This window comes from Anoplopoma fimbria, chromosome 8 (genome assembly GCF_027596085.1).
Source record: "Anoplopoma fimbria isolate UVic2021 breed Golden Eagle Sablefish chromosome 8, Afim_UVic_2022, whole genome shotgun sequence".
Taxonomy (NCBI): Eukaryota; Metazoa; Chordata; class Actinopteri; order Perciformes; family Anoplopomatidae; genus Anoplopoma; species Anoplopoma fimbria.
The window spans coordinates 25710511-25720707 of NC_072456.1; positions in this window are offsets into that span (position 1 = coordinate 25710511).

A 10197-nucleotide genomic window follows, 5' to 3' on the forward strand; every position below is an offset into this window, starting at 1 on the left:
TGAATTTTACAGGAACATGACTCAATAAAAAAAATCCAGAAAACCTCTGAAAGAAAACATGTATATATTTAATTTATGAAAGTTTAAAAACAATGACAAGTCAGGAACATTTTCAGCAGAAATCTATTTCGCTTCTCAGCAAACTCATTATGTATCCCCAGCTTTTGTTTATTTTAGCAAATTGGGATTTCTTCACTGACGGTTTTGCTTGGTAACAAAAAAAGTGAGAAATTATTGCTGAAATGTATTTTCCATTTGTACCGTTACCATAAAAACACCTGCAGATGCGCAGACACTCTTTGTTTTACAGTAAATACAAATGTGATGTGTAAAGATTCTGTATTTCTGATGTTTTTTGACAGGTGGCGCTCAATACCCAAAGCCTGTCGTTACTATGTAGTCTGAGGGGGATTGTTGAAGTGATGGCTGTCTCTTCTTGGGATGCATAAGCAGGCATTTTAAGGAAGAAGTACTCAGATCTTTTTCTGAAGTAAGTAAAAATACTCTTAAGAGCAGATTCCCTTTGGGGTTCTTTGTTGGGGGGTTGGATGGTGTGGTGACCAAAGTGGGTGGAGCAGTTGTTTCGGAGGCACATCCGAGGCTGCAGGTGGGTTGCTTTATTGCTTGTAGCCATTTCAATAAATAATAATGAATGAATATATATTTTTTACAATTATTCATACAGTGACCTTTTATTTCATATACACACAAATCAAATGATCAAGTTCTCTTATAAATGAAATATTTAGACTAACTACATAACTAAACTAGCAAATAAATTGACAATATAAACAAAATGAATGGATTGAATAAAGAACATGAAGAATACGATGAACCAACAATAATGAAAGTTATTGCCTTTAATCAGGTAGAATCAGTTACTCATGTCATTCATTAATGTCCATCAATTAAATTTGTTTAGACATTAAATTTAGTTTATGCATTTATGCATCGTTCAGCAGTTGAGAATTTAAGAAGCACCAGGGAAGATTGTGAAGCACTTTTATGTTATGTTCTTATTTCAATTTGGATCTTTAAGTCTAAAGCTTATTGATCTCTTTTTAATAGACCCAAGATAAATTTCTTCTCTGACTTAAATTAATTTCGCCCGGGAAAGTGAAACTCATTTACTTCTTGAAATTGTATTATTTTCACCTGACGGTTCAGGAGGATTAATACTAGTTCACTTACATAGTCTTATCTTGACTGCAGAACGGTACCAAATAGTTTGATGTAAACACTAAATAAAACCTGACTAAATATAGAATGCAGGCAGAAAAAACATCCAGTTTATATGGCAGGAAACTAAACAAATTGGAAAAAGTTGTTTATCAGGGACATTACTATGCTTATTATGTGTAAACTCAGATGGGTTTTGCACAATGTATAAAGACAGGAACCGGGGAAAGCTGCAGGAACAGGAACTGGAAAATCTGGGGCCCAGCGGGTACAGGATCAAAAGTCAGCCAGACCGGCGAGAGGGGAACTTGGGTGGTGGGGAAAGGCCACGGCAGCTACCTGGCCATGGTTTCCCCTCATGCATGAGGCCATCGGGAGGCGACCCTCTATTGAGCCCCCAGTCCTGTTGGGGGAAACCATGAGCCTGTGGCTGACGTGGCCCCCCAGTGGTGGCTCATCATCATCATCATCTGGAGCTGGGGCAGCTACTTGTGGCCCGGCATGTCAAGAGGAGTCTGCACAGCCTGGCACAAGTAGCTGCCGCACCACAGAGCAGGAGGATGATGATGATGATGATGATGAACCATCCACCTCAGCCTGTTCCCCACCAAGGAAACGGCGGGCCACTAGGGGGCCCTGATGGAGTTCCTAAAAGAAGAGGCAAAGAAAGAGGAAGAGCGCTTCCAGGCTGCACAGGCATATAGCACCCATTTTTTAGATTTGTTTGAGGAATTAGTAAGAAAACAGTAATGTCTAATTATATAATTTTGCTTTTGTAATATGTTGTGTTTATGTGTATTTTTTTATTGTTATGTGTTTGACAGTTTCTTTTAACTAAATTGAGTCAGACTATTTTCTAAATAAATTTATGTTGTGGAAAAACAAACTGCTTCGGTGTCAAATCCTGGGTTTATGATGGTAGTTGCATAAGTCAAAGGTCTCTTTTGAACATTCCTTTTCCAGAGTTATGCTACAAGGACAGAAGTGTGGCATCACACTTTGTATTCATAGCATTTCTATATTTCCACACCATATAATAAGTACATTTATAAGCACAAACTGTTAAAGATGAGCTGACCTAAAGCGTTGAATTAAAGAGGACTTTCAAAAACCAGGTAAGGAGAATAATGACAACACAAATTACATTAATTTATATACTTTAATAGAGTATTTCACAACACAAACTTAAGGCCAGTTAGAAATATATACACATAACAAAAAATAAAAAATGCGTGATGTTGGTTGAAGCGGCTCTGCACCCTCCCTTGCAGTGGTTCTCTAAACGGGGTGATGATGGCCACAGGTCTTGCCATGCAGGGGTAGCCACCATCACCCAAAATAAAGAATCCTGTAGAGAGTGTGAAAGTAATTACTATTTATTTGAGTAAATTATTGTAATTGATGTATTAACAACTTAGTTTAGACTTACCTGAGGGGGGGGTACAGAGCCTCTTTGTAGATCCTGCTGTTCTTCAGGACTCTGGTATCATGGACGAAGCCAGGAAACCCCACAAAGGTGTTAATGAAGAGGCCCTTCACATCACATACTGCCTGCAATTGTATGGATGGGAGGAGCTTTCTGTTGTCTGCAGACTGGTGCACAGTGGAGTTGAGAAAATAGCAGCCCCGAGTATCACAGTGTGGTGTCCCAATGCCCGGGACACCACACTGTACGATAAGCCGTGTGCCAACCAGTAAATTGCTATTAACATATGCACCTCATGTGACCAGCCTTGTGTGTTCTTTGATGGCAGAATCCTTTAAAATGGCCTCCATGGACTGGTGCCCCAGCCTGTAGTCAGCCATCAGGTCTTTCTGGCCATCAAAGAACACAGCAAGGACTGGACCACGAGGACTGAGCTGTGCATGAATCGGCTCTGTGTCGAACTCCATCTAGAAAATAAAGAAAATAGTTACTTACCACACCTAACTTTTATAAACTGTGATTCCAAAATATTTAACATTTAATTCTTCTTGTGAAACCACTCATACAGCATTAAACTTGATGTGTGTATGATGCTTACCTCTAATAAACACACAATTGCACGCTTTAAATTGGCCGTTCTGCGCCTGCTCTTGCTGCAGAATGTCATTTACTCCCTTAGCGCACAGCAAAGTGTTTAGGGACATCTTATGTTTCTTGTGTAGTGAAAATGTTTTGTCTGACTCTTCTATAGGCCTGGTACCTTCTTTTGTCATTAACTTCATGAGTTACAGCTGGTAGTTTATCAACACACCTAATGATGTCCTACATTCAGCTGCTGAATGGCAGTGAGTGAACTGTAATGCATTTGAAGGGTTAATTAGCATTAACACATAGGCTATCTCTGTTAGTGTTGCTTTTCCTAAATAGTTTTAACATCTGCAATCCAGGACATATTCATAAATGTGGTCTTGGGTGGTTGATATAATGTGTCTTTTGTGTTTGGAGTCATATTTTATATTGTATAAAATTGTGTTTCATATTAAACTGGGCCTAGTGCCATGTATAAACATACCTTGTTATTGTGCATTCAATACTAAGCTATTCAAATAATACACAGGTTCATATCTTCATGTTTTTATTTGAAACATGTAGAGATACAGTGAGTAGGGAGGCCGTGCCACTGTCACTCTTTATACTGACAGTTGTCGTACTGAAGAATGTCTGTCTGAGGGTAGGAGCAAAGGACCAGATCAGTACATTCTAAAGTACTCTGACGACACAGTTTTAATTTCTCTCTTAAATAGTTTCAGTGACCCTGGACTGCACCAGCAGAGAGTAAATAAGGTGGTTGAATGGAGTGATAACAACGCTCTCATCATAAACACAAAAAAGACAGAAGAGATTGTTTTTGGTGCACCACTGGAGATATGCAAATCTCCTATTACTATTCATAGTGAACAGATCGATCAGGTATGTTCATACACATACCTAGGAGTAGCAATAGACCATCTTCTTTCATGGAAAGATCAGATTGAATCAGTGTGTAAGAAAACAAAGCAAAGAATCTATTTCCTTCGCCGTTTAAGATCTTTTGGTGCCAGTAGAAGGATTCTTCTTTTGTTTTTCACTTCTGTCATTATGAGTGTTCTTCAGTACTGCAGTACCACCTGGTATGGATGTCTGTCTGTAGCCCTAAAGTCACAAATGTTACAACAACTAAACATTTGTTCAAAGATTGTTGGACAACCACTTCAGGAGCTGTATGCTTCCATGTATGACAACAGCATGCTGAGGTTGGCAAAAAACATCACCTCAAACACTAATCATGTTTTGTATAGTGAATACAGGTTATTGCCCTCAGGAAGGAGATACGAGGTACCACTTTTCAAGAAGGTTAGACTAAAAAAGTATTTTGTCCATCAATCGACTTTGATGCTAAACCGGAGATAGGCGAAGTGGTGGACAATGTGCTCTCGACTATCTGTACCCATGTATGTAAATTTGTTGTGTTTCAATGTGTCATGTCAATGTGTGTAATTCATGTTTTCTGTTTAAACATGCAACGGCTGCTGGGTCGCAAGACAAATTTCAGCACCAGCTGACGAATAAAGTTCATATCATATCATATCATATCATATCATATCATTTATAAACATACCTGTCAACTGATACCAATGCTAATATCAACATTGTCTGTCAATTGCATGATAATCGTTCATACAAGCTATTCAAATTATACACAGGTTCATATATTCAAATTGACGTTTTTATTTTAAACATAAATGTGGAAACAAAAAATGAGTGATGCCTATTAGTGCCACTGCCATGCATAAACATACCTGTTATTTTGCATACTGAACTATTAAAATAATGGACAGATTCATGTGTGTTTTATATGTTTTTGTTTGATAATATGTTGTTAATGTGTATCTAAAGACATTTACATTTGTGGGGAAAAAATTGGGGGAAAATAGATATTAAAAAAATATGAAAAATTGTCTAATCAACCAAACATTTCACAACCCCCCTGCAGTACCTCCGCGGATCCCCTAGGGGTCGTGGACCCCCTGTGGAAGACCTCTGAGTGACCCTTCATGGCACTACATATCCCATGATGCATTGCGCGCCGGTGATTTTAGTGTATATTCGGCTTAATGCTCATAAAGTTAGATAGCATTCTCTAAGATGTTCAGAAATAGGACAGAAAAAGGAATGGTAAAAACAAAAAGTCAAAATAGAAATTTAAGCTTTTTTAATCTCTTTTTTGTTTTTTAAGATTTATGCTGGACTACTATTTGAAGTTACTTATGGCGCTTATATCTATATTTCAAAATCAATTCATTGTAAGGTCAACGGCTGTTGTATATCAGTGACAATGGTTCTCTCCTTTTAAAAGGTTTTCTGATGCTTCACATCATTAATCTATGGACTTCACACATTCCAGTTCTCTGACTGAAAACATGTTGACATCAAGTTGGAATTAGGCTTTCTCAATAAATATCTTTATTTACAGATACTAAATAAATAACCTTATATATTATGATTATAATAATTATTATTATCATTATTATCAGCCACATCATGCACAACGTGAGTCCATTAGCCAACAATCTAGCATCAAATCTTACATTTACACAGAAAATAAGAATTTTCTACAAAACCGGTGATCGATTCTGCGCAGGACTGATCATCTGGAACGAACCTAATTTAAGAGACTTGGGATGTACCCAAGGTCTCACACTCACCTCTGTGTCCCTTAAGGAATGTAAAATGCTGGTAAAAAAATGAAAGGTGTGATCATTAAATTTGGTAGGCTCAGCCTTTACGAAGGATTTAGAGCAGCTTGGTAATCAAACTGATATATGAGCTATGAGTTAAATTAAGAGACCAACCACTTAGTGACCTAGGGGCAGTTTCTTGGACAGGTTAATACGTTTAGATTTTGTCATCCTTTTTAATCACATTTAAATTTGTATCATTTTTTCTGTCGACACATTACCCTGAACCTGGGCTGAACCTTAAAAAGGCGATGTATAGCAGTGTTTTTAATCTTAAAACCCTTCCTTGACTTGTACAAAACTGCAAAACCTGCCCTCCTGGTATTTCAAAATAATGTAACAGAATTGAACTGGAACAACTTTAAGCTGATATACCCTGATTTAAACATTGATTATCTTAATAGAACATAGATTTTCACAATATGTGCAGGACCGTTGTCAGGCAATAGACACTTTTCTGGTTCATAGTGTTTTTTCATGCAACTGTTTGATACATAATACATCTTACAAGGGAAGGCTGACATGAATGAGGTAAGAATGAGGTAAGAAAAAGTTACAATATCCTCTCTCTCCTTCAAACCTGAGCTGTGTTACAAAAAATGACAAAATGAAATGACTTAATGAATGTAAAAACATTTTTTATTAAAGATGCAAGCAGCGATCAGAAATTGAACAAATTACTGTATCGGCCCCTATTGGATGAACGGAATGAAAATTACAGGGTTTGTTACAGGATGCGATGCCGACATATTCAGCCAGTTTCGTGATGATAGGCCAAATGGTTTTCAATTTAATTGTGTTGTTGTACAAAGCCACGCCCCTATTATGTTCACTGCTCCATCGTTTTCGCATTTTAGAAAACCGTCTTCTGAAAGCGCTGACCCAAGAGTATCACGGCCAAGAGTTTCACCTTCCTCGGTCGATCATTCTGAAGGATCCATGGAACATGATGGCTGACCTGCATACAAGAAAAGAGACAATAAACATGACAGGCATCATTAGTGAGAACATCATTTCAACATTATTGCACAGACAGACAGAGCCAGGCTCGCTGTTTACCCATGTTTCCAGTGTTTATGCTAAGCTAACTGGTTGCTGGGGGTAGCCTTCTATGTATTTTACAGACACTAAAGAGGTATCAATCTTCTCATCTAACTCTCCAAAAGAACGCAAATAAGAGTATTTTACAAAATGTCAAACTATTGCTCTGGCGTATTAAAAAAAAGGTGCAAAAAGATAAACAAAAAAACATAACAAAATGTATCGGAGTGAAAATAATTGTAATTAGCACAAATCGGAAATACTCAAGTTAAGTAATGATCGCAACATCTGCATTATCATTATTATGTTTAAAAAGCTGCAGTTTCAGACTGATTCACTGATAAACTAACTAGTTTTGGATTATCACTATCATTACCACTTGCTGCTTCAATTTTCTCCAGATTGATTAGAAGAAGAATTCAATGAATTCAAACTTTGCTTTGTTTTTAAAATGCATGATGTTGGTTTCATGTGTTTGAATGTAAAACACATGGATAATATATTTATAATTATACATAATGATAAAATACTTTGTTCATAAAATTAGACAAAATAAGACATGGAGCTGAAGATCAGAAATTTTGAGCATTTCAAGTGAATAGCATTTCAGAAGTACTAGACAAGCCGAGGTTTCCTCCTACTCAATGTCTGGGGATTTCTAAGTTGCTAAACTGTGAGAACCGCCACTAATTACTTCATAAAGTAATTAGTAAAATGTTCTTTCATCCAAGAACATTTTTATATAAGCCCTTTTACTTTTACTTAAGAACATTTCGGTAAATAACAGTACTTTTACTTTAGTATGACATTCCATTACTCTTTCCATCATTGGAAGTATGCCATAACCAATAACAAACTCATAACAGGGAAAATCACCAGGTACAGTCAATGCTCATTTAATGTGTATGTACTTACAGAAGGTACCTTACGTCCATCAGTCACCAGAGCGTACAACTTCAGCCTTAGGCCTTGTCTCACACCGGACCTAGGAAGGGAACTGTAATAAACAGAGAACAGTTAATTTTATTACTGTATCATATAAAATAACCAATAGTCCATGCTCAAACACTAAGTTTGAAATGTCAAAGACATACATTTCTGTTTGGTCTGCTAACTCGCATTACTATTTACTCTTCATAAAGAATAATCAGTTTAAAGAAAAACAGATTTTCAGGTGTAAAGGGTGTGGAACAGTGGCAGACTGTACTTAAGTATAATTTTAATAAAATAATAGTACTCCCTTACTTTAGTCTGTCATTCAATTACTCTTTACATTATTGGAAGATGCCATAACCAATGACACATACATAACATGTATGTACTTACAGAAACATGCTGGCTGACACATGGAACATGCTGGCTGACCCATGGGACATGCTGGCTGACACATTGAACATGCTGGCTGACACATTGAACATGCTGGCTGACCCATGGGACATGCTGGCTGACACATTGAACATGCTGGCTGACACATTGAACATGCTGGCTGACCCATGGGACATGCTGGCTGACACATTGAACATGCTGGCTGACCCATGGAACTTTCTGACCCATGGAACATTCTGACTGACCTGCATACAAGAAAAGAGACAATAAACATGACATTAGTGAGAACATCATTTCAACATTATTGCACAGACAGACAGAGCATGGACAGAGCCAGGCTCGCTGTTTACCCATGTTTCCAGTGTTTATGCTAAGCTAACTGGTTGCTGGGGGTAGCCTTCTATGTATTTTACAGACACTAAAGAGGTATCAATCTTCTCATCTAACTCTCCAAAAGAACGCAAATAAGAGTATTTTACAAAATGTCAAACTATTGTTCTGGCGTATTAAAAAAAAGGTGCAAAAAGATAAACAAAAAAACATAACAAAATGTATCGGAGTGAAAATAATTGTAATTAGCACAAAGCTGCAGTTTCAGACTGATTCACTGATAAACTAACTAGTTTTGGATTATCACTATCATTACCACTTGCTGCTTCAATTTTCTCCAGATTGATTAGAAGAAGAATTTAATGAATTCAAACTTTGCTTTGTTTTTAAAATGCATGATGTTGGTTTCATGTGTTTAAATGTAAAACACATGGATAATATATTGTATATCTATAATTATACATAATGATGAAATACTTTGTTCAAGCTCTGAACATTGGATAATTTTATTATCTATAGATTTAAGTTCTGAATGGTTCGTGCCTGCAAAGTCATTAACAAGCACCCACTTCATATAATTAGACAAAATAAGACATGGAGCTGAAGATCAGAAATTTTGAGCATTTCAAGTGAATAGCATTTCAGAAGTACTAGACAAGCCGAGGTTTCCTCCTACTGAATGTCTGGGGATTTTTAAGTTGCTAAACTGTGAGAACCGCCACTAATTACTTCATAAAGTAATTAGTAAAATGTTCTTTCATCCAAGAACATTTTTATATAAGCCCTTTTACTTTTACTTAAGAACATTTCGGTAAATAACAGTACTTTTACTTTAGTATGACATTCCATTACTCTTTCCATCATTGGAAGTATGCCATAACCAATGACAAACTCATAACAGGGAAAATCACCAGGTACAGTCAATGCTCATTTAATGTGTATGTACTTACAGAAGGTACCTTACGTCCATCAGTCACCAGAGCGTACAACTTCAGCCTTAGGCCTTGTCCCACACTGGACCTAGGAAGGGAACGGTAATAAACAGAGAACAGTTTATTTTATTACTGTATAATATAAAATAACCAATAGTCCATGCTCAAACACTAAGTTTGAAATGTCAAAGACATACATTTCTGTTTGGTCTGCTAACTCGCATTACTATAGACCCTTTTACAGCCAACGTCATCAAATAGTTGCGTGCGCAGGCCGGCAACAGAAGTGGTGTTGTTTCCCAGTCGTTCTGACTCACACACGAGGTAGCAACTGGCTAGCAAGAGTTTAAAAGTGGATAAAAAACAGTTTCCAGCATTCAAAATGTCTGGTTGTTGCGTATATGGTTGTCAGAATCGATATTCCACCGCGGACTAAAGTTTTATAGGATTCCGACAGGATCACAACCATTTAAGAGCAACCGGCGGCGTCTGTGGCTGCAGGCGATTAAACGTGTTGACTGGAATGAGGACATAATAAAAAAATGCTCGGGTCTGTAGCGCCCACTTTATATCAGGTAAGGTTATCTATCTACTCTTTGATTTTACAGAAAAGCTTGGTTTACATTAGTGATTGTATTTACAATGTAGAATAATAATCAAATGCAGCTAAAGTTTGATAAGCTGG